This window comes from Anser brachyrhynchus (genome assembly GCF_964034855.1).
Source record: "Anser brachyrhynchus genome assembly, chromosome: 4".
NCBI lineage: Eukaryota > Metazoa > Chordata > Aves > Anseriformes > Anatidae > Anser > Anser brachyrhynchus.
The window spans coordinates 65,860,055-65,885,701 of NC_137698.1; the positions used below are offsets into that span (position 1 = coordinate 65,860,055).

General features: G+C 43.0%; 1 long non-coding RNA gene across 1 annotated transcript; it reads right to left on the reverse strand.

Moving 5' to 3' along the window:
* Nucleotides 1-919: 919 nt before the first annotated feature.
* Nucleotides 920-24,529, reverse strand: LOC308193765. The gene is made up of 4 exons (XR_013949907.1): nucleotides 23,953-24,529; nucleotides 5,712-5,806; nucleotides 4,315-4,452; nucleotides 920-3,135 (listed from the first exon to the last, which is right to left on the reverse strand). It is a non-coding gene; the product is annotated as an uncharacterized lncRNA (long non-coding RNA).
* Between the last annotated feature and the right edge of the window lie 1,118 nt (nucleotides 24,530-25,647).

The window sequence follows — 25,647 nt, forward strand, 5'->3', positions numbered from 1 at the left end:
TTACAGCTCCTAGAAGGTTAGATGGAGTTCAAGGCCAAGCATTCATGCAACTGAGAAAGGTCAAATTATACATATGATAATACTTGGTGACAACAAAGCCAAAGGTCAAGTCTGAGGCATTATTGTTGAACATACAGAGAAAATTACCATTCAGATATCATATGGCATTCCTGCTGGCTCAGAGGCCAGATTCTTATCCTGGTTCTGCTGCTGTAAATTGAATGATTCCCATTATACACCTGTGCATTAAGAAGACTGGGTTTGTTCTTGAATTTTTAGCCATAATTCAATGAAGTTTCCAGTAGTGAAAGTAAACAAGATCTCCTTCATACTCTGTCATTTCCATATCAACATTTTAAGATTTTAAAATTTCTGACTTCTCTTCAGAAGATAAATCAGCTCCAGGAATTTCAATTTTGCTACTGCAATATCTACGCATACTGAATTTCTTGACAAACAATAACCAAGGAACACTCTTTTAAAAACTAAATAGTTAATAAGAAAACTATCTATTGTAATTTACAGGAAAAATACAGATATGCTTATGCACATTTTAGACAAGTAATATTTTATGTATGCCACACACTGTTTTTCGGTCTGCTATCAGAGTAAAACTTTCAAATGTCCTCATTTTGAAAAGGTCTTAATTTAGTTTGTTACCTTGGATAAATGGAAGAACAAATGACTGATTTTTAAAAACATTTGTTCTTCTAAGTTGTCTAGTATCTTCTTGAAAATAGACCACTTGTGTAACTAGCTGGGAAGTTTAAAGAACACGCTTAACTCTTAAAGCAAACTCTTTTGTTGTAAGAATGTATAGCGTCACTTTAGACCAAGTAAACTGGTCCTCCCCAAGACAACAGGAGATGTTCTGATCATAAGGGAAATGACAATTTGGGAGCTTATTAAAAGAGTGGGATAACTTGTATATTTAATATATTGTTCTTGGCATTTTGAAGCAATGTAATGATTTTTCCACTGATATAGTTAATAAAGGCCCATAAATGCAATGCAAAAAAAGTATTATCTGTGTATGCTGCTCCTCTGTAATGTTCTGTAAATGGTTGTTGTGGTTTAACCCGGCTGGCAGCTAAACACCACACAGCCGTTCGCTCACCCTCCCCCCTCCCTCTCTGGGATGGGGGAGAGAAACGGGAAAGTGAAGCCGGTGAGTTGAGATAAAGACAGTTTATTAAGACAGGAATATAATAATAACAATAATAATAATAATAGTGATAATGGTAATAGTATTAACAATAATAATGTGTAAGAAAACAAGTGATGCACAATGCAATTGCTCACCACCCGCTGACCGATGCCCAGCCTATCCCCAACCAGCCAGCCCCCCCACCCCGGCTAGCCACCCCTATATATTGTTTAGCATGACGTCAGATGGTATGGAATACCCCTTTGGCCAGTTTGGGTCAGCTGTCCTGGGTCTGTCCCCTCCCAGCTCCTGCTGCACCCCCAGCCTGCTCGCTGGCAGGACAGAGCGAGAAGCCGAAAAGTCCTTGGCCTGGTGTAAACACTGCTCTGCAACAATTAAAACATCAGCATGTTATCAGCGCTCTTCTCATCCTAATCCAAAACATAGCACCCTACCAGCTACTAGGAGGAAAATTAACTCTGTTCTAACTGGAACCAGGACAATGGTACCACAATATTAATGTTTAATAATAATAATACAATGTAAAGAAATGTTGCTGTTAAATGGAAACAGGTACATATTAATTATCTTGTCATTTATTCAAATGTAATACTCATTAGTCTCTGGAAAGTCTTAACGAGACATATAAAACAAAAACATCTCCACTGGAAGACAAATGTAATATTTTACTCCATTCCTGCTTGAATGTCCACTTTTACAGTGATGTTATCTTTTAAAATTGCTTTCACAAAACTGCATATTCAGACACATAAAAAAAATGTATCAGTTATATAGCGAACATGAAAATGACATGGATGAAGAAAAAATTAACTTATTTTTATATCAGTGTGTATATATATACAGGTATGGACACACATGCAGTTTACTTCAAAATCAGTTTAATTTCAGAGACACTTGGTTTCATTTTCAGCCATTTTATTAATAGTAAAACATGCCTCACTAGAGAAAGAAGACATTTTCAAACAGTGAAAAAAATTACAGTATTAAAAAAGTTGAATCCAGTATTGTAGATTGTGATTGAATGAAGTGGTGTGTCTCTGCAAATGTTATTGAATTTCATACGCTGATTTCTGCTCTTACTATGACTTCAGCAGGAGCTGTTGCATACTTATGCCAGCAGACCCGTCCATCTTATTTAATATTTATCTGCAGTATCTGTTGAATTATGTTACCTTCTGTTCCATCCTCTGTGCATATTTTTTCCAATTCACTACATAGCATCAGCTAGTCTCTGTATTCTTGTGGCTCAATATAATTATATACAGACAATGATCATACAAAACCACTCAGCAATTCTGGTCCAGGCTGCTATCAGAAATCTTAAAGACAGCATTCGAATCACATGCGATATATGACTCTTGGAGTAGGAGTGTGGCCAGGTACTGAAATACTTTTTCAGAAACCTTGACATGCAGGAGATACTAAGTACCTGGTGCCAGAAATGTTATTCTCCTTTAACATGGATCAAGCCAGGTTCCCAAATCAAAGATCAAAGTATCCGCAAACTCACCTGTTGATTAGAGAGAGAGAGAAAAAAAAAAAAGAAAAAAAAAAAGTTGCTTTGGAATGGCAAATCCACAGAGGGAAAAAAAAAAAAAAAGTCTTTTTTCCTGACTATTCTCATGTATTTCATGTGGAAATTTAATATTGCCCTTGTCCTTTAATTCTGATTTACCTGTTTTTAAGACTAACAAATACCCAGTAAAGATATCTGAAAGCTATCTCCGTCTTTCCTGAAACGAGCATTTTGAAAGAGGCTTATCCTATATCTAGCAAATTCTAATCCCTACCAGCTAAACTCTGGAAGCAAGTGAGGAATGTAGGTAGAAAGCTTTTCTCTTTCAAAGTCGCAGGGTAATAGCACGTCCTTTCTGTTCCAAAGTCATAGTGAAGACAAGTTCCTCTTGATGAAAGCGCCACAGTTAATCCGTCTCAGGATTGGTGTCTCCATGTAGCACCCTGGGGAACTAGAATAAAAAGAAGTGTTTTTCGCCTGGTGAGCTGTAGAGTTACAGTGCAGGAAATCCTTGTTGTACAGTACACTATATTGTTTCGCTAATGTATTTTTTCTGTGCTCTGAATGAAGCGCTTATATGCAGTGAAATTGGCTTTGAGGCAACGGATGAAACTGGAATGGTGTCAATGATCTGCCTTGCAGCAGAACAAGTGATCAGCTGATGGATCATGTTAAACCACAGATGGCTGGATCCCACCACGGCTGCTCCTGCTGGCAAGCCCATCAGCATGGGGAGCTCCTCTATTAATGCCTGTGAGGCTGCTCTCTGTAGCGAGGATACTTCCAGCACGCACTTTCTAAGGAGCCAGGCTCTGGTCTTGGTGATTAATTGTGATCATTTGTTTAAGAGAGTAAGCTCTTATTTTCCTCATGACCTATTTTTAATTATGTTGTTCACAAACCCCACATATTTCAGTTTATTGCTTTTTTTTTTAAAGCCATTCAGGGTAGGAAAAGGGAAGACTGGCTTCTTCAGTAGAAGTCATTTGAGAGTGTCTTTTCTCCCTTTTGCTGTTTTGTTTTTCAGACAACCTGCTATTGAACGTGAGACCTGATCTCCTGACACAGCCCTGAACTTCAGGCCTCTTTATCTGTGCTGCAGTACGGGGAGAGTCCTCACCAGGCAGAGGGCCGCCGTGCAAGCAGTGTGCGGACACGCGCAATGGGAGAGTTCCTGTTTCACTGATTTTATCACTTTATTGCTCAGTGTTATAAGGTCTCTCCACCCTCAATGAAAGCTGATATTCTATTGTTTTTTTGTTGTTTACTTGATACTACAAAGCTGTTCAGATACAAGGAGTAAGAGCGATACATTTTTAAAAGGCATATAATTACCATAAAGTATTTGTGTGGTTAGACAATTAAGAACACTCAGGCTATTTCCTCAGCTTCAGAGAAACATTTTCTTTGGATATTCTCTTTTGCATTCTGAAGAGTTGCTTTTATATTTAAAACCAGGCCAATATATAAAAAGCTTAGCTCTGGATGATGAAAGGTTTTCAAGAAGCAGTTCTTGGGGACTAGCTGGAGAATATTTCATCAGTGTTTATTGCTAATCAATTTAAGCTGTCATCGTAACTGATGTGATAAGGTTTCTGGTCAGCTAATGCTGGATATAATCAAACCTCACCTTCCCAGGTACCCTTATACAACAGGTATGAGGCTCTGGAACTTGATGGCCAGGCAAACGATGGTGTGGTTGAAGGTCCATCATGGCTGTAAGGGTCACCTAGAGCAAGTCAGCCTACTCTTCATATCACCGTCATCTCTGTCATGAAAAAAAGAAGAGTTGTTGTCATAGGTGACTCTCTTCTGAAGGGAACAGAGGGCCCAATATGCCAACCTGGCCCAACACATAAGGAAATCTGCTGCCTCCCTGGGGCCCAGGTGAGAGACATTACCAGAAAACTTGCTCACCTGGTACAGCCCTCTGATGATTATCCATTATTGGTTTTTCACATTGGCAGTGATGAAGTAGCAAAGAGGTCAATGACCAAGGTCAAGGAAGAGGGACTTTAGGGCCTTGGGGCAATTGGTTAAAGGATCAGATGCACAGGTATTTTTTCCCTCTAACCTTCCAGTAGCAGGAAACAATATTGAAATGAGCAAGGAGACCTAGCTGATCAATATGTTGCTGCAAGGCTAGTGTCGCTGGCAGAATTTTGGGCTTCGCAATCATGGGATGGTCCATGCAACACCAGGCCTGCTGGCACTTGGTGGTATACACCTTTCTCTGAGGGAGGAAGGATTTTTGTGCAAGAGTTAGCAGGGCTGATTGATAGGTCTTTAAACTAGATTTGAAGGGGTAAAGGGATAAAAACAGGCTTGCCAGTGATAAGCTATAGGACAGCATGACAAAATTAAGGGACTGGATGCTAATGAGATCCCTCAGTCTGCTCCATGAGTTGCTGGGTAAAATGAAGCACATTTGAAATGTTTCTACACCAATGCACACAGCATTAGGAACAAGCAAGAGGAGCTAGAAGCCTTAGTTCAGTCCCAGAGCCACAACAGCATTAGTACAAGTGAAACCTGGTGGGACAAGTCCTGGGCCCTTGGACCCCTGGAACCTGGGGTTGATGGACCATGACCACAGGAATGGCAAACTCCAACCAACTCCAAACTCATGCAGGATTTGATGCTCCAGCTGGATGCATATAAGTCTATGGGGCCTATTGGGATTCATTCCAGAGTACTGAGAGAGCTGGCTGATGTCATTGTGAGAGCTCTGTCAATTGTTTTTCAATGGTCTTGGAAATCTGGAGAGGTCACTGTCAACTGGAAGCTGGCAAATGTCGTTCCAATTTTCAAGAAGGGCAAGAAAGAAGACCCTGGTAATTATAGGCCTGTCAGTCTCACTTCAGCGCTTGGTAAAATTATGGAGAAAATTATTCTGGGAGTTGTTAAAGAACACCTGAAAGACAATGTAGTCATCTTTCCAATGTATCTGGTCACAGCCAACATCAATTCCTGAGTGGAAAGTCTTTTTTAACAAGCTCAATTTCCTTTTATGACAAAGTTACCCACCTAGTTGACCAAAGGAAGCCAGTTGACTTAAATATCTTGGATTTCAGCAAAGCTTTTGATACTGTTTTTCATGGTATCCTTCTGGAAAAAATGTCCTGCATACAGATAGACAAATATATGATATGATGGGTGAACAATTGACTAACAGGCCCAGTTCAAAGGATTATAGTGAATGGGATTACATCAGGCTGGCAGCCAGTCAGTATTGGGGTTCTGCAGGACTCTGTTTTAGAGAGTTTGTTTGTTTGTTTGTTTAGTTATGTTTTTATAAATGACTTGGGTGCAGGACTTGAAGGTATACTAAGTTTGCAGATGAGACTAAATTAGAATGAGCTGTTGACTCCATCGAGGGTAGAGAGACCTTGCAGAGAGATCTTGACAAATTAGAGGGATGGGCAATCACCAACAATATTAAGTTTAATGAGAGCAAATATCAGATACTGCATCTGGGATGGGGCAACCCTAGCTGTGTTTACAGAATGGGGGACAAGAGGGCAGAGAGCAGCCCAACAGAAAAGGATCTGAGGGTTCTGGTTAATGGCAAATTGAATATGAGCCAGCTGTGTAGCATGCCCTAGCAGCCTAAAGAGCCAACTGTACTCCAGGGTGCATGAGGCACAGCATGACTAGCCTGTCAAGGGAAGTTTTGGACACCATAACATAAGGACATAAAACTATTAGAGAGTGTCTAAAGGAGAGCTATGAAGATGTCGAAGGGTCTAGAGAGAAGGATGTATGAGGAGTGACTGAGGTCCTTTGGTTTGTTCAGCCCAGAGCAGAGCAGGCCGAGGGGAGGCCTCATGGCGGCCTGCAGCTCCCTCACGAGGGGAGCGGAGGGGCAGGCGCTGAGCTCTGCTCTCTGGGGACAGCGACAGGACTCAAGGGAACAGCACGGAGCTGGGACAGGGGAGGGTCAGTCTGGGTGTTAGGAAAAGGTTCTTCACCCAGAAGGTGGTCGGGCACTGGGACAGGCTCCCCAGGGAAGTGGTCAGGGCCCTGAGCCTGTTGTAGCTCAGGAAGCATTTGGACAATGCTGTCAGACATGAGGTCTGATTTTGGGGTGGTTATGTGTGGAGTCAGGAGGTGAACTCAATGATCCTTGTGGGTCCCTTCCAACTCAGGACATTCTAGGATTCTGTGAATCATGTAAGGCTCATAATGGTGATACAAGCCAATTCCTTCCAGGGTACATTTGGCAGATGAAACACCAAATTAATTAATACCTAGCCTTAACTAACCACCCTCAAATTATTTTATAATGAAAAAACAATGTATATATTTGTCAAAACATCAGTACAATATAGGAAAGCCGATGCTTATTTTGCATGCTGATGTTTACGGGAAGTCTGCTCTTTGCCTTGGCACTCGAAGCTTTGCAAAAGCATCATATTCTGGCCAACCTTTTCTACCTTTTCTCTCCACCTCCTTCCCTCCAAGAATCCTCTATACTCTGTTCAGCTTTTACATCAAATTGTTAGACAGGCATTCACTCTGATGGTGAGGAAAGCAAAGTGGCTTAATTTGTTCTTAAAAAAATAGTGAATTTCCTCATGTTCGGGGCCTGTCCTAGTAAACCTGGCTCTGTCTCAAAAAAATTAGTGTTCTCTGTTTTGCAAACCTCACCACATTCACTGTTCAAAAGAACAGTCTGCGTGATGACTGGGGAAATCAGCTACTCTAATGTCTCATTATTATAATGCAGCTGTTAAAGCAATTCCTTTCCTTTCTGTTCAAAGCTTTCTCTATCCTCTAGAGCAGAAATTTGTCTGGAAAAAAAATTGCTACAACTCCATTTATAGATGCCAATGAGCTGCTGTAATATTTGATCCATTTATTTTGATTGCATACATTCTCCTGAATGCATGTATTTTTGTTCTTTCGCCTGACAATTATGTCCTATATATTTATTGTTTTAGTAATAGTGTCCTCTTCATCTTCTTATGATTGTTTTTTTATCAACTGGTATAAATACATTTAGGGTGAGCAGTTAATCATGTTTTAGGATCAAGCCTCTCATGCTACTAATATGAGGATCTCAAAGTGCTGAAAAATGCTCACTGATTTTGCTGCAGTAATATTGCAACTTTTTCTGAGACTTTCAGTTCTAAGTGTATTTGATCATCCCTTTTTTGTACTCACACACCTAACTGAGATTGATGAATAAGTCACAGATATGTTAGGTGAATAATTTATTTAATTATTTTTGATAGCATAACTGAAGGGGGTGAATCCCCCACAATAGGAAAATGTGACCTTCAGATCTTTTAAGATCAGCTCTTCTAGCCTCAAGTCTGTTCATTTTCTTCTTTTCTGCAAATGGAAACTGCTATGAAAAAAAATATGTCTATAACTCACTTCTATATTCTGGTGTGTATTTTGAAGTGCTGTCATCTTCCATTTTGACCTGACTGATAATTAGCACACTTGTATCTTTATGGAGTCTTGAAGCAATATATGAAATATCAAAGAATTAACAGCAAAAGTTAAAGATGCTTGGTGTCTTATGTTTAAAACAGTGCCAGAAGAAGTTTTGTATATTTTTGAAGAGGGGGTTGCTATTTCTTTCAGAGCAGCTGTATGATTTTATTTTTTCATAACAGCTCTGCATGTATTAGTCTCCTACAGGGCAAATTGCTTTATTTAACATGCCACAGAAAGCTACTGCTGTTGCATCAGGGAGATGGAATGCTTCTCTTAAACTGTAATGCCAATAATTGCTTTTGGACTTCCACACAAAGAAAGTTTTGGTCTTCAAACTGTCTGGAAGGGTTTGTCTGTAATTGCTGTAATGTACAATCACTCCTAGAATGAAAAGGAAAATGACATATATTTAGAAAGTTCAATAAGAACAGTGCAAACAAGCAATGCCATTATCCAAGGCGGTGAACAAGCCTCATGTTCTGAGGCTGAGCCTCAGAAATTGTTTTATTGCACATGGTGAGCAGGCACATTGTTAATATAAATGTATAATGAAAGCAGTTGGAGTAACCACAAGAACACCCTCTGAAGCATCCATGTTTGGTTAAACATATTTGTCTGAATTCATACCAGGCTACTGGGCTGATGGATTATTAATGTTTGGATTCTCCCCCTTCAAACTGATACACAGCAGAAGAGAGACATCCCATTTATACATAGAAAAGTTCACTACCTTCAACGTCCAAAGGCAATTAAAAGGCAAAGTAGTGTGTATTTTCCAATGGTCACAACTGTTAAAATTTTAGATGTATTTTGAGAGAGATATCTTGGCCAAATCTCTCTATATTTGTTAAGACACCTTCATGAATTTAACCCGCTTCCTAACAAATTTAGGGCCATGCCATTGACTTCAGCAGCGTGTATAAAAATATGTAGTAGTAGTAGTACTAGTAGTAGTAGTAGTAGTAGTAGTAGTAGTAGTAATAATAATAATAATAATAATAATAATAATAATAATAATAATAGAATACAAACAGAGAAGGAAGTCACAGGTAGGGAGGTAAATCAACAGTGACCTAAAATTATCACTATGGATTAACAGGATTTAATGTAGTTTCCTCAGAGCAGTAGGAAGCTGCGTTAACAGTCAACTCCAGTGTAGTTAACTCTTAGCAGACACAGCCTATAGAAGTTAGAAGCTGGCTACGGATGGGAGAAGCTGGGGACTCCTCTCCTGGTGCTGTGTAGCTGCAAAAATAAATGGAAATCCCAAAGGATGAAGGAACAATTTTTATCTACAAAACTTGACCAGATATGAAAAGAACTGTTAAAACTCTCTGCAAAATAATCTTATGGGAGGGGAAGAAAATTTTACATCAAATGTTTACATATGACTTCTGCTATTGCCTCATATTTTACAGCCCTTTCCACACATGAAATAATGATTTTCTTGTCATCCTGCTAATTGCTATGGAAAATAAATGCATTATCATAAATGATAAGCCATCTTCAAGTAAGAAATATTTAACTGAAGCACATGAATTTCAAGAGATATCTATCATTATCTTTTCATTAAAAAAAATGTTCTTAGTATTAATACTAAGAGAGATTAAAAAATCTTTAAAATTTAATTTTAGTAAAATATGTCAACATATTCCTGATAATATCCACATATTTATGATATTTTTTCTGACATGCTAACTTCCAAAACTGATTTTTTAAATCAAGAATTGTTTTTTTAAAATGGCTAACATCATCTTAATATGTGTGCAGCTCAGACCAGCTAATGATTTCTCCTGCTAACTAAATCTTCATTTCTTAATGTTTTCTGGTTTCACTATATCAAGGTGCTGAAAGCAAAATATAGTCCTTAGGGCAATTTAGATACAGATCTTTCTACACTGTGATTGCACCTACAGAACAACATATTATACTGGTCTTTCCATGGGTTCATTGTGGGGATTTGTGTTGTAATTACAATAATCCATGTGAAAGTAACACCATGTTTTATTTTAGGAGGCACTGCCCCAGTACATTACATGAGAAAGTTAGAAGTTGAAATACATTTATGAAAATGGTGTAGTTTGTATTGATCAGCTGCTCTCTAAGATATAAGCATTCTTTAAATCACGACAGAGCTAGACCAGGAACTGCAAATAATTTTTCACTCTTTGCTTCTTTATTTGATCTGATTAAGTTTGCCCCACTGCACAGATGTCCTACAGAAGGAATCTGAGAAGCAGAATGTAACAAGCGTTTTTCTAGTTGAACTCTTTCTACTTTCCCCTTGGCTGCTCCTCATCTCCATCTCTGTCATCGCCTGGTCCTCCCCTGCAAGCCACATCTCAGCACCCTTGTGCTCCACCACCTGAGCAACGCCTTGACCTTTGATGGTGTTTATTGATAACAACTTTGAGTGTTTTGGCAACTGGTAAAGCATGCAGTGGCCTTTGTAAATTATACTGTAGATAGCTCTGCCTGCAGTTTTATCCTTGTAAGAGTGACTGAGGTACAGGGTCAGATGGCAAATGGTGGCTTTGAGATGTGTTTTCTGTCAGCATTTGAAAACATCAGTGTCTGTGTGATCTCTGGTGGGGGGAATGTCTGAAACAGCAAGTTTGGGTCTTCCTTATAGAAATGTTGGCATTTAAACACAGATATGTTGTGTTCCTGAACTATTTTTAGGGTATAGAATTGGGAAAGATGCACACAGAAATCGAGGTTATTCTGCAGGGGGAAGGGTCTAGGGTGTTGTGAAAATAATTTATGTTTTGCCTACAAAAATTCAGAGAAGGAGGAAGGGGTGAGATGCTGTAAAAGTATTGTAGGTTGACTCAAATCTTAATTTTAAATTTGTCTTGGAATACAAAAAAGAAAAAAGAATCTGTAAGTCTTTCAAACAGAAAATTGAGCTTAGTTGTTGAGTTTCTGTTTTAAAAGTAAGCAATGTTAAATAGTAGTTTAAAATAGAAAAAATATATATATTCTGTTGCCTTCTGAACTGGAAAGAGAGGAGTCTGACTGAAAAAAAAAATAAGCAAATGTGATAGCATTTGATTTTGGCTGATCCAAGTGTACGTTTTCATTGAAAAACTGTTTCAGACAGTAATTATGTTGCTAGAACTGCTCAGGACTATTACCATATGTGGAGCTTTTTTTTCAGACCAATTTCTTTATAAAAAAACATTCTTACAATCTACAGTTCCCTTTTCCCCGTCCCTCATGACAACAAACCTATGGTACATCCATATTCATCTCCTCATTTTTTCTTTCCGAAGTTCTGCTCAGCACATCCTGCTCCTAATGCAAACTTGCTTTGCATCTGGGTCTGCATCCTCCCTTCGTTCCCTCAAACCCTGAACTACAATTTTCTTTAATCCTTTCATCCCTTCTTCTAGCAACCCTGCTTCTCTGCATCTCCTCTGGTTCAACCAGGACATTTGTGAGAACATAACATCAGAAAACAACAAAGCAGGCTTGGAAAACTTCAAGTAACTTATGTACACAGGCTGTTCCAAGAGGGATAAATTTCCATTTGGTTTAAAATGAGGTAATTCTGTTAACATGATAAAATTAGCAGTAATTTAGAATTTTTCATACCACAGTTTCAAACTGGCTCACACTTGAGATGTAGCCTGCATGTGTGTGTAAGGGAGAAAGAAAGCAAAATCTGGGGTGATTATTATTGTTAATATTTCTCTCTGAAACATAGCAAAATCTAACAATGCGGAACAATGGTTTGACTTTTTATCTGAAAAAGTCACTAATCACTTTACTGCACAAAAATCCTGCCCCCAAAATAATCGTATTTCTTATGGAGGTGCATTATACCAAACTTGAACAGAAAGTTCTAGTCTGATACATAGCTTTAGTCCTCCACTGAAAGCAAGTCTTGGTTCATCCTGGTTTATACTGTTGCTACACTACTGACATCTACCTGAAATCATCTACTGATCGCAGATAGATCCGTCTGCTTTTTCTGCTAATCCTCTGTATCTCACACTAATTGCAATTGCCAAGGTAACAGTCTTTATTGTACCCCATGGAGAGAAGAGCAGTCTTACTCTGGACTTTGCAGCCAGAATAAGTTACAATATAGACCAGAAACATTTAACTAGAGATGATCCAGTGATGTGTGAAATCATTTGTTTTCAACTCTTCTATTCCAAAAATATATATCTTCATTCCTGTTTGCCTCTTTTGATTTGATCTTCAGGCCTTTTACACCCTTACATCTTCGCTAGGATTACACTATGAAACATTCAGCATTTTACAAGATTGCACCCAGATTTGAAAACTTCCTTCCCATCAGCCTTTCCAACCCCCACTCCCCAGATTTACACAGATCAAAGCAAATGAAAGAGTAGCAGTGGTAGTCCCACTGCTTGGGTAGGCACTCTGATCTGCTAAAATCTAGATGTGGAGCAAAGGAATCTTAAAAAAAAAAAAAAAAAAGGAAATATCCCAAAGAGTGGTTCTCAGGCAGCTCTTTTGTATGGGGATCATATACTTGACACCATGCCTTATGTGGAATGCACATCAAATCACCTGGAGACTCCACATCAATGGTAGTTATGTGCATGCATGTACAACAAAAAGAATAGACCCTTAAACCAGCTGGGTGCATGAGAAAAAAAAAAAAAAGTCCAAAGAGTGTAAATCTAGAGGACTACATCAATTTTTCCCTTTTTATGCTCTCTTATACCTTTTTGTTCTTGTTGTTTTTCAATGTTTTAATGGATGGATTTTTATTTTTTAAGGACTCTCCCAGTGCAGCCAGCACTTTATTTTATAAGGTTCTGTCCTTAATCTAACACATCTGTGTTATCTGATCCAAGATTGCCCATAGGACAGAGGGCCAGATTCTCAGCTCCCATGCGCTTGTGCCATGGACTTCAAGGGGGTTGCACTAACTGCAACAAGTCGATGGCTTGCTCGTTTGTTGTTGAACTCTTAAATGTTACCATATTTTTCCTTTAACTGTTATTGAAGCCCGTACCAAGTACCACTCAGATAAAATGATTTCCTCTGTGCTGAGCTGATTTTTGCTCCAGGCTGGCATTTACTAATTTCAGGGAAGTTTTGCTATCACAGTGAACAGGAGCAAAACAAGCTGTTTGTAGGAGCCAAGAGTCTTCAGTATTTAGAAAAATGAGGTTTTTACCTCAGAACTGAGTCCTGGGTTAAGGCCCATTTGCCTCTTTTAATCTTGGAATGACAGGAGTGTTATAGTAGAAAATAAAACAAAACATAAAATCAAAAATAGAATAGGAAACTGTTTGTATTCCAGGATGAAGTGGGTAAACTCTAAGTTTACCTTCTGCTGCAGACTTAATAGTGAAAGGCAGTGCATTTCCCTGTCCCCAGCTATACTCTCATACTAAACCAATAAGTTGGATGGACCTGCTTGCCAAACCCAGTAAAAGCTCAGTGAGAGCCAAGCATATCCTCACGGGCTCCAGGCCTTTCCTGCTACTCTTCCACCAGCTGCTATGAGATCAGTGCTGTTTTTTTTTTTGCTCACTCTGCTGCTGAACCACCAGGCTGTGGCAACAGTCCATCCCAAACAGAGATTTCTGACCACACTGAGGAGCAACATGTAACAGGACCATCCCAGAGACACTGGAAAAAGCAGGCGCTGCTATTGCCAAGTACGGCCATCCTCTCCCCTTGGGAGCCATCAGCCTTTCCTCCTGACCCTTCCTCCTCAAGTTGCTTTCAGAGATGCAAAGAAATAAGGATGACAATAAGGACAAGCAACTCCAGACCTCATGCACCCAACCTCAGCTTTGTTTCCACCCCACGCATGCACCCTGACCCCATGCATGGTGATAGCATTTGATTTTGGCTGACCCAAATGCACACTTTTCAGCATGTGTTGCGTGTTTTTTAATCAGACTCTCTGGTATTGCAACCAACTTAATAATTACTCTGCACACAGTTGGCAGATACACTGAGCACACAAACTGCAGGGACATATTAAAAGAAGGAAGAAAAGTGACAACTCAGTGCAGCATGTGAAATAGACCACCGTAGATTGGCTGCTGTCTGATGTTAGCTCAGAGATCTACAAAGAATAAGTCCTCTCTTATATCTGGGAGCTAAGGAGCATCCATTGAGGTTTTTAGGCACGTGTGAGGATCAGAAGTGACTCCAGACCCAAATGTGGCTCCCATGTGGGATGCTGCTTTCAGGGTGCTCCCCTTCAAGTATGGTGTCCAGGGCAGAGGGATGCCCATCTGCAGGGCACAGGCTTGTTCTCCTTTGGCAGCCCCTACCTCTCCAGCTCTCACACACTGTTGAGGACTGCAGGCAGCCTTACAAGCCCAAATCCCAGAGAAAGCCATAAGAATAGGACAGAGAATCAACCATTTAAATAATTTGTAAATGCAGTCTGTGCGGATACTCCTAGGAGGTTGTCCTTCTTTTGAGGACCACTATTCAGTGGTAGACCTGAAGTTCACTGATGCTGGGACATGGGGAGCCAAGTATGGAGTAGTGATGGGCTCAAACAGAATCACTGTACAGCAGCCAGTGTAGTTCACACTGTAAAGGCAAACTCAGGTCTTGTGTCCATGCCATGATGTTGGAGTGTCAACAAGACCCACACCAGTGGGTCTAGAGACAGAGAACAAAGGCAGACAGCTGGAGAAGCAGCCCCAGGTGGGTTCGTGTACCAGAATGAAGAAGGAGAGAGGGCTTCGTGTCCTTACAGGAAAAAAAAAAAAAAAAAAAAAAAAAAAAGGATCAGGCATTATTTAACTTAACAGGGACAGTCGCAGAAAACAACAAGAACCTGGAGATAGAGTTATGCGGGAAGTAAAAGAGACCTCTTACTGTGTGGATAATTAACTACTAAAACAATCTTTGAATCTGAATGATGACTTCTTCATCTTTTAGTATTTCCAGCTACCTTTTTGGAAGCTATCTTTTATCCAAACACACACTTTTTTGAACTCAATACTGTTGTAATTGGATGAAATGAAACGGTCTGTAATGCATATAGGAAGTCATATTAAGCAATCTGATGTTCCCATCAGTCCTTAGACATTATAAATGAACCCAGAAACTTCTCAGGGTGATGATAGATGTGGAGACTGCAACTCCCAGAGTGAAACCCTCTGTTTCAAGCAATGCAACCAGAACGCTGAGATCAAGCCTGCCTGTTGCATGGTTTTGCTGCCTTCTGCAAGATAGCATCGTCTGCAAGCTGGCCTCTTATATGCAAATTAAGAGCAGCCCTTGGGCCCTGGAGCTTGGCCAGCTCGACCCTCCTTTGAGCAAGGCTCTTGCTTGGGATAAGCCCTCGGCTCCACACGGAGAGAGTGGCGAGGGCTCTCCGTTATTTAGTCCCAAATGATACAGGCAGAAACTGGGAGCACTCCATGTTTAAGGATTGTGCCCCACCAAAGGATTTTTGTTTTATTTGGATTTGCTTTTTTACTTCAGTAACTGAGTTGAGTAATTTCCTCAGCTCCCATAAAGATACCTGGAAAATGTCACTACAAGCTAATCTTTAAATAATGTGTTGCTCTTACGGTGCTGACCCAGGCAATGCATCCCAGCTGGCTGCTTGCATCCTTGTATCTGGAGAAGCCTCTGACTGATTCTGCTATTACTATCTCTGCTTCTCCAGTCTGTTTCAACATTTTCACAAGTTTTTCTCTCTCTCTGTAAGTGATTCATTGATTCATTTCTCTCAGCTGTGCAGACTGATAGTATTGCTAGCTAAAAGAATGAGCACTTCAAATATTCATATATCAGTTAAGCTTTCAGACACAGCCTAATTTAAAAAATCACATAGAAGCAACATAGAAGACCCAATCAGTATTTTACATCAGTCTTCCAGAGCATGACACAAACATAAATAAAAATATATCAAAGTAAAATAGATGCAAAAAGAAATCTTATGGATCAAACATAATTACTAAACATAGCTTTAATTGAGAAAAAAATAGGTAATCTTTACTACTTCTTTATAATTGAGAATAAAAAAGAGTTAAAAAGGGTAAAAAGAAGGAAATGAGTAGAAAATACGATCTTTCAAAAGCAGTGACTGTTTAATGTACCTGATTTGCTAGTTGTTGGGGTTTTTCTTCAATGTCTTACATGTTCTGCATAGGCTTTAGCAGAAAATGAATTTTGTCAAATGACTGAAGATAAGATTATTGCAGATTCTTAGAAAGGGGAAGTGTAAGAATACTTAAAACCCCCAAGGCCTGTTTTATATACTCCATTCTAAGAGTTGTGGATTTCACTGAGACCTACTCCCATGAAATTATCAGAAAGTTGAAAAAGTCCTTTACAGGCACCCAGGGATTAATCTGAAACCTGATGAAAGGAAGGGAAGGGAGGTACTGCCCTGGGCTGCAAAGACTTTGGATCAGTGCATGTTGGGCAAACAATTGGAATAGCCTCTGTTGTTGTTGTTGTTGTTGTTGTTTTTGATAGATGTCTTTTTCCACTGATTTCTACATCTAGACCAGCTTAGGAAGATATTGGGTAATGAGATATTGGCTTTCTGAGTGTGTCATGGCTGGGTCATGAAGGAAAGCAAGGGGATCTGTGGGATGAGATCCCAAATCAATCCTCTTTTCCCTGGAAATGTTTGGCAATACAGTGGGGAGTGCAGCAGGGACAACTAGGATTGCATCTCTCTGGGATGCCTTTTGCCTGGCAGCTCCAGTGTGTTGAAAACATGGGTTGGATGATGAACGTTTGGTAACTCGCTGCTTTAATGACTTCACTGCCTAGTGGCCACCTCCTCCGAGGTGGCTGGGACTAATAGGGTGTAGCAGAGCTGGGTGGGTGAATACAATGGGCTTGGGGCAGGAGGGGTCCGGGCTGCGAAGGGGGATGCAGTGGGGCCAGCCTGGGTACTATCTATCTGAGCAGCAGGGTTGATCCTGGTGGGCAGAACTGGAGGAGGACACTGGGGGGCACCTGGTCTCAGGTACTCTCAGGTACTCTCCATCACCAGCAGAATGGGCAATTCAAGAGACACCCTCCACTGTGGGGCTCGCTGAGCACCGCAGAGGCGAGACCAGAAGGGTAAGGGTGAGAGGGTCCCCAGCCCCCTGGGGGCCCAGCTCAGTGTTTGCCTCTAGCCCTGACTCCTGCAGTGGTTCCAGTGCTGTCCCTTGCCCTCTGTGCCATGGCTGGGAGCGGGCTGGGGGCGGCCGCGATCACCCGGCTCGGGGCTTGCAGGGCGACAGCACTGTTTGAAACCCCTCTGAGTAAAATTACAGAAAAGTCTCACGGTGCCTGTTTAAACAAGTGTGTCTGAACAGGAAAATCAAACAGACAGGGAGCGACTTCGATTTCTCCACTTATACGATGTTTGAAATGATAAGCGAGGATATATTTTCACATAATTGGGCTGTGTCAAGGTACCGGCCGTTTGATCAGATAGGAGCTTTCTATGTAGTCTCACATCAGAGGACTAGTAAACTACAAATTAAGGCAGGCTTCAGATTTTGTCTGCAAAGTAGCCAAATAAATTGAATTTTATCCCTAAAGGTCATGCTGGGGGGGCTGGCCAGGGGCAGATGGGGAACGCAAAATGAAAAATAATGTCCTAGGATAACTAAATCCAAAACACTGGAAAAAGTAAGGGAATTAAGTGGCTCTGAAAAGGTCTCAGTCACTACTGAAAACCTGTAAGTATTGGAAAGTTGCTGATTAGTGCCCATGGACTTAACAGAGAGCTGTAAGAGTCCAGACTTTCCTCACCCCAAAAGAGATCTGCAGGAAAGCAGAGATAGAAAGGGGCTGGGGAAATGTAATGAGCCATTGCTTCATTGACAACGTTTGGTTTGGTTTTGTTCCATTCCATCTGCAGGTTGCTTTTCATTTGAGTTGGTGTTTGCCTTCTTGTAACCATACCTTGACAGGGGTGAGACACCCTGGTGTGGGGTGAGGGCCAGGAAGCTCTGCTCAGTCCCCTTCATCCTTCCATCCCTTTCATCCCCACATCCCTCCATCACATCCCTGAAAAATCCTGTCCCTCTACAAGGCTGCCCCCTAAGGTGATCCCTCCTGCAGACCCATGGCTGGTCCCCCAGCCTTGTCCTCCAGGCAGATTCCCAGGATCCAAACAAAAATGCCAGGAGGGCTTCAGGGGACCTGTTTGAGTCACAGCCAACCCTACTGAAAGGGGGTCACTAAAAGCCAGATTTAGTCCTAAGAACAAAGTTTCTGGTGTCTTTCTAAGATGCTCATAGTAGTCTTTTCTCAATTTTTCTTCGCCTTCTTTCCTCCCTCCCCTTACTTTTCAAAATCTCATGTGCAACAGAGATGTTCCTTGTTGCTGATGGTGAGCTCACTGCTCCTGTCCCTTGTCAGCTCTGTGCACACTCCTGTAGCGTTTCCTTCTCTGTCCCTGTTTTTTTACACATCACCAGTATTTATATAGTGTGGACAAGTGAAGAGGAAATGAATTTACCTGTGATTTAGGATTTTCCTTGTAAACACTTACAGCTGAGACAAGTGGATGGCAATCTGTCCCCAGTCCCCCAGACCCAGCTGAGGGTGACTGCAGCATGGGGGTGTAGATGTCAAGCGTGTGTGCGCAACCATCACCTACTGCCAGTGCTTACAGCTGCACTGGTGACTGGCAAAAAGTAGGCTGCCATGGGAAATTTTGGTGTAAAAGAGGTGAAAAGGCTTGCAAAAGGCCAGCTGCAAATCTAGGAGAGAGAACTGAATGCACCCCTGCTCTACCTGCTGGCACAGGGCCTGCCCTTTGTGTCTCTGTAGTTAATGTGACACCCATAGCTCATTATCTCTCCTTTCATTTTATAGGGGTCAAAAAAATAATTAAATAAAAATAAAAAATGAAAAGAAAGGAAAAAATAAAAAATAAAAGTGGGTGTGAATACTTAGTTGGCATCCTTTAGGTTGTTTCAGAAGTAAAACTCAAGCTGACCCAAATCCAACCCCAGAGTAATGGCACTGTTAGCAGGACAAATCCTATGCAGCCCCACATCAGCAGCATTGTCACCAGTGGCAGGAAGACACCCAGCTCCTCTGCAGCGTGGCCCATGCTGCCAACCTGGCCCTTTGCGGCCAGCCTGGGCTTGTCCCTGCAGGGTATGCTCGATGTGTTGTAGGGCTCCTGCCCTCAAGCTGTGGATTGTGAGGAGAAGGCTGATGCTGTTTGAAAGGCTGCAAGAAGTTCTGCCCTGAGTGACAGAAGAGGAAAAAAAAAAAAGGAAAAAAAAAAAAAACAGCCGTTGAAAAGCAAAATGACCCAACACCACCAGAGAGCCTACACTTGTTGCATAAATAATGTCAAAAACACATATGCAGGGAATAACATGAAGGCAGCTGAAGGCAGACTGATGTCTAGAAATGTTATCTCTTCTGTTCCAAATCCTAATCAGCCCAGCAGTGGGCAAGCCAGGAACATTTTAGATTATGTCTACGCTTGTGGTTGATGGAAAATCTGAGAGGAACGTAAGCTTTCTAAAAGACAAATTCAGTTCCCCTACAAAATATTTGGGATTGCTCCCCTCCTCCTCTGGCAACGAGATTGTTTGGTTACATTGATTTATTAGAATGACGTAACTTGCAGTATCATATCTAGCCATCGGCTGCCACTCAGCAAGAGGATGTGGTGAGATCACATCGCCAAAATAATAAGGCGCGGGAGTTCCTAAACAGGAGGTTACATATCATCAGGACAGCTTCAAATACTTGGGGATGGCTTTGATAGTTGCAGGAGTGTGGTGTTGTTTTGTTTCTCCATAGACAGTGTCTGGAAGATACCTGACTGCAGTTACTCTGTTGTTGAACCATAGTTTCCTTTGCACAAGGAAATTAAAATCCATGTATATGTATATGCATGAATATATATATTTTCCTAACTGGCATTTTTTTTTTTTTTGCTTAAGATTATCATTTTCTAACAATCTTAATGGAGAAAGAAAATAAATTTTTGCCCCAATCCTGTATCCCACCTGTTCAGAGGGATATTTGGGGCCTCGGGTTCCACAGAAGTGAGTTAAAGTTGGGAGGCAGAGGGGGCTGTATTGTCTTGGGAAGCCGGGTGACACGGGCAGGAAGGTTTGAAGAGGGGTCCAGAAAAGAGCAGGCCACCAAGTCCAGCTTCAGTGCCCGCAGGTTGAGCTGCAGCTCCCGGCCCTCCTCCAGCTGCTGCCTCCAGATGCACAGCTGGAGGAGAAACCCTTCTGCACAGACATGGCCCTGCCACGCACAGGTGTTGGCTCTCCCTTGATTTTTCTTTCTGTGTCCCTTTTATTCTTTCCCCCAGGAGCTGATTGGTATCTAGCTGAAATGTATTTCCTTCTCAAAAAGGGGGTTTGGGTTTATTTTTTGGTGTTTCCTATGTGTGTGTGTTTCTTTTTTGTGTTGTTTTTGTTGTTGTTGTTTTATTTTGTTGCTGGTTTTTTCCCTCCCCAATTCACACAGACGTTTCTATTGAGAACAGACTTAGATCTGGACTTCTGCACTTTGCAGGGCTTTTTCAAAACATGGTGACGTTTGTTTCTTCTGCTCTATATGTTTTCTTACTGTCCTCTCCACAACATATTTTCCAGCAATTTGGAGAGATGTAAGGAATTGCTTTTACACAATAGGCACAGAAACGGGGGGATTATTCCAGTGGTCTTGCAAGTTTGGGGTATTTCATCTTCTTCAAAAGGGGAAAAAAAATCCCAAACTGTGTCCCTGTGAGCAAATGATTAGAAGAAGGCTGGGAATACAATAATTACCCCAAATGGAAACCCAGACCGCAGTCAAACAATACAGCTTTTGTAAACTGGCCTCGCCTGTAAAAAATCTAGGAAATCTCATAACTAGAGCTGGCGAAATCCTTTCTTATGCAACGATATGTAAAAGGCTCCTGAGAAATGAGGAGTAAACATGGAAACGCTGCAAAATAGCATGATAATGAACTTGCTCTGAACATCGGAGATCGCCTTGGCGGTACCAGCATGGATTCCTTCAACCACAAAGTATTTTCTCATGTTAAAGAATTTGGGACAAATTACGTTTCGTGACATTTCGCCAATAAACAAGCACATGAAGACAAATAAACCGGGACTCGCTGTAATCTACCTTGATCGTTGCGGAATTCAAGGGGTACCAAAGGAATTGGGAGTGAGACAGAGCGCGGCTTTGAATGAATGTCCTTTATGAGAGAGTGGAGAGAAGATCATTTATATCCTTCATATTTTATAGTTTTGCCTCTAGGAAAGAAAAGACCGGCGGAGCCCCGACTATCATTTACTCATAATGATCGCATTCAATCTAGTGATTCACAGTGAATCATATAATAAGGTTTCCATTTTGCGCATGGAGAAAAGAAGGAGGGGTAGTTAAACTTTGTTTAGTTCTCATTCATGCCCCCGGCCTCCTGTTTCCCTTGAACTGTCCAGTTCAAATGACTCACCCATGGGACGATGGTTTTTTTCGGTTTCTTTTTTTTCTCTTTTTTTTTCTTTTTTTTTTTTTTTAATTCCCCTCCCTCACGCCCCCCCAGCAATAAAAATCCCTGGAAGGAAAGCTGACAGGTTAATTGTACCCTTATTCATTTTTCCTTCCAGCAGCGTTTCATCCGAGCACGCCTCGCCGGGGCCCGGCTCTGTTTTAGCAGCCTCTCGGGGCCGTGTCAGGCGTGGGCCGTGCCGTGCCGTGCTGTACCGTGCCGTGCCGTGCCGTGCCGTGCTGTACCGTGCCGTGCCGTGCCGTGCCGTGCTGTACCGTGCCGTGGCTTTGCCCCCTCCAGCCCATTGCCGCGGAGCAGCCAGCCCCGTGCAGCCCCGCTGGAGAGGAGCAAGGAAAGCAGCCGCTTTAATTTTTATATTTTAATTTTAGTTATTATTTTACTTTTTATTATTATTATTATTATTTGCCATTTGGGTCTAAACCCGCATCCACCGCCCCTGGAAACAGTGGGGACACAGCCGGCCCCGCGCCCCCCTCCCGCAGTTTTGGGTCAGGACGAGGGGATTTCGGCATTTCCGACTCCGCTCCCCCCCGCTATCAGTGCAGACCCCCTCGGCACACGGCTAGGCACATACACAGCCCGACGGCTCCCTGGTAATGCCTGGGAAAGGCGCAGCCGGCAGTCGGATGCTCTCTTTGCTCTTGGGACCTTTGGCGTCTGCAAGCGTTTCAGGTAAAATAAAAATAGAAAGAAAAAATATAAAAAGCCCAACAGGAGTCCAGCGCAGGGTAAAGCTTTCGCGGGGGAAGGGGACGGCTCGGCAGAGAGGGGGATGCACTGGGGCGGGATTGGGGTCGGTGGGATGCTGGGGCCAGGCAGGCCACGGGGCTCATCCCATCAACGACTTTTTCTCCAGCCCTCAGCGAGAAATAGTCGGAATCACCCCAGAAAAATGCACGAAGGAGAGGTGTCGAGCGGGGGAAAGGTTCGGAGAAGGAAAGCAGCCTGGAGCGGGAGGGCGAGGTGATGCCACACAGATGCCGGACCCAAATGCGCCTGGAGAAGCGATTCTGTTCTCAGGGAGAGCTGGCACCTCTGCAGCAGCTTTAAAACTAATGATGAAATAAAATAGGCGTGTTGTCACTAAAGGGAAACCACCGCCTTAGCCATGGTGCTTTCACCAGCCAAGTTCCCTCTTGGGCAGAGCAGAGAGTCTCGAAGTCTGCTTGACATCTTGAAGCTTAAATAACCGTAAGGCATTGTTACTCCCTGGCAGCAAAGTGCCTCGTTACGCCTGATTGAGCTAATTGCTTTGAAATAGGATATATTATCTATAATTATAGAGATCTTGGAGGAGACGGCCAGCCCTTTCTTTCATCTTTTCCAAGTGCATCATAATGTCGCGATCAAATTAATTTGGGCCACTTGAAATAGGGCTCTCCTTTCAGCCCTGCTCCTCCGACCCTCAAAGAGCCGGGGACGCCGCGGCGGCTGGGGTTTGGCCATCCCAGTCCCCGCTCCTGGTAACCTCCCGAGGAACAGCCCAGGTGCCCGAAACCCTGAAAGTAGTTTGGGTTATGTCTGACCTGGCTAGAAAGGGAAAGGGAGAAAGAAAAAGAGAGGGAAAAAAATATATATAAGAGGGGAGCGAGGCAAAAGCGAGGTCTTTTGGCGTTGTCAGTGGAGAAGGAGCAGTGATAGGAGCAGGGGGAGCTGAGATTTGGAGGCTCGTAAAGCCCGCGGGACACTTTCGGCACTTACGGGAGACGTGGTTTTGGGGGGAGCTCCCCCCGGGCTGAGCCGCTCGGAGGGCAGCGGGTGGCGAGAGCGCAGGGAGCGCGCAGGGAGCGCGCAAAAAACGCGCAGCGGTGCCCGGCGCCGCAAGTCCCCCGCGTCCCCAAAGCCTCCTGGTGTCTTCCAGGGCTGGCCGCTCTCCTAAGAGCCGCCGTCCCGGGGGAAATAAAATAGAAGCAAGGGAAACAACAACAACCCTCTCCTTTCTTACTCCTGCCTTTAAGTCAAAGATAACGTTTACAAAGGGAGACAATGCCCTGAATTGGCTTAGCGCTGCTCCTGTCCTCCCTCCCCATCCCCCCCGCGCTCCTACCAGCGCTTGTTGTTGTATTCCCACTGAAATAAAATGCTAGGGGTAATGGCTTTGCCTTGCACATTCATTATATGAAACGGGACTGTTTAGGATGCTAATTGCCCAATCCTGTTATCTAGCACAAGTGCCTTCAGGGAAGCGCCACAGTTCCCAATAAAAACACTGCATTGGAACAAGCGCCAATAAAGTCACCTATTCCCCCCCCCCCCCGCCCTTTCGCTTCGGTCTCCTGTATAGGAAAACGAGGAAAATAAGAACGAGACACTTAAAAACAAGCGAGAGTATCAGCATGACAGAAGCCATACCAAAAAAGTTCCCAGTTTCCAGCGGTGTTTTGCTCACCCCGGGCACGGCGAGCAAGACGAGGAGCGATCGGGTGCTGAGCAGTTCCCATTAAACAAGGAAAACCGTCTCGGGAGAGATTTCGTTTTGTAAATTCGGTTGCTTCATTCCTAACCTGGAGCCTGTATATTTCATTCAGAAAGAAAGGAAAGGGAGAAAGGAACAAGAAACGAAAGAAACTTTACTGGTTTCCCGTTTTCAGCCCCAGAGCTTGCCAGCATGTGGATTAGAATCAAGTCCTCGTTATGGTACAGTGATTAAAATACCACCAAGTATGACAGAAACGTAAACACAAACCGTTCATTGCTGGGAGATAAATAAAGAGCTAATTATCTCATTCTGCCATCTCTCAAGGAAAGCGGGATCTCGCTCTCAGTGTGGGACACACGCTCGTCTCCTCAAACCTCAGCAACATCCCAATGCCCAAACCCTTCTGCCAAAGAAAAGGGGGGGAAAAAAACAGCAGCTCTATTTTTCCTTTCATATTTCCGTCAAAACAATGAGATCGAAAGTAGCCTAGGGGCTGCCCGGGGGTCTAATAAACACATCACTTTTTTTTTTTTTTTTTTTTCTTTCGCACGGTTGCGTTTGGGAGCAGGGAAAAAAAAATATAAGTGATCCTACCTGTAGGATCGGGGGGGGGGGGGCAACGTGAAACACAAATGCACCGCTATTTGCGCGTGTGTTTCCTTAGGCGGGGATGTGGGGGGGGGGGGGGAGGGGAGGGTTGCATCTTCGCGTCAAGCACCGGGGCTTTGGGAAAATGTCGTGTGATTGGTAGAGCAAACTAATTTTGTCAGGCTGAATGTGCCGATGTCCCAGGGCTAAGGCGCCTTGCTCCCTTGATGCGGGTTAACGTCCTCAATAGTCCCCCTCCAGCTGAAGCCTTTGATCCGACCGCTGCTGGCGCCTAAAAACAACATCACTTGTCTGCCTATTAGAGGCACTGACTAATCGTGACAGATTGTTTATTCTCGCAATTAGCAATGCAGCCGCTTCTCCGGGCGCTGCCCCCCTACCCCCTTTACCCCCCCCCCCCAACCCCGGCCCCAAGCCCCCAGCCCCCGACCCCCAGCCCCCGGCCCGACGGCTGCTGCGGGATGCGGCGGAGCTGCCCGGTGCATCCCGCTGGATGCACAGCACAAGGTGTGCGTGTGCTTGGTGGGTAAGGGACACGCGTGGGTAGGGTACACGCGTGGATAGGGCACCCGCGGGGCGCCACCTCCAGCAAGCGGGGGGGTGCGGGTGTCGTGTGCGCGCGGGACAACTCAATGCAACCAGATCCCGTTGTTTATCAGTCAATAAAGCGTCTATGATATCAATTCATTTCATACTGTATACGCTCCTAATCTCCCATCTTTATGGGGGCCGGCTAAAAGGAAAGGGAATTCGCCGTCCCTCCCCGTTTAGATAATTACCCTTAAATGACTGCGAGAGCCTCCTGTGTTTCCAGGAGATTAGAGCCCTGCAGCTATCAATAAACTTTTCCCAGCGAGCGGCCAATCGCCTCAGTAGAGAGCGGCTCCCTTTTACTGCACATCCGTCCTGGGCGCGGGGATAAGGGCTCGTAAAACAAATTTACAAAACAAAATAGCCCGGGCTTTAATGGGGCCGGGGCTTAGATGTGCCTTTTTTTAGGGGAATGAATATTTCATGGC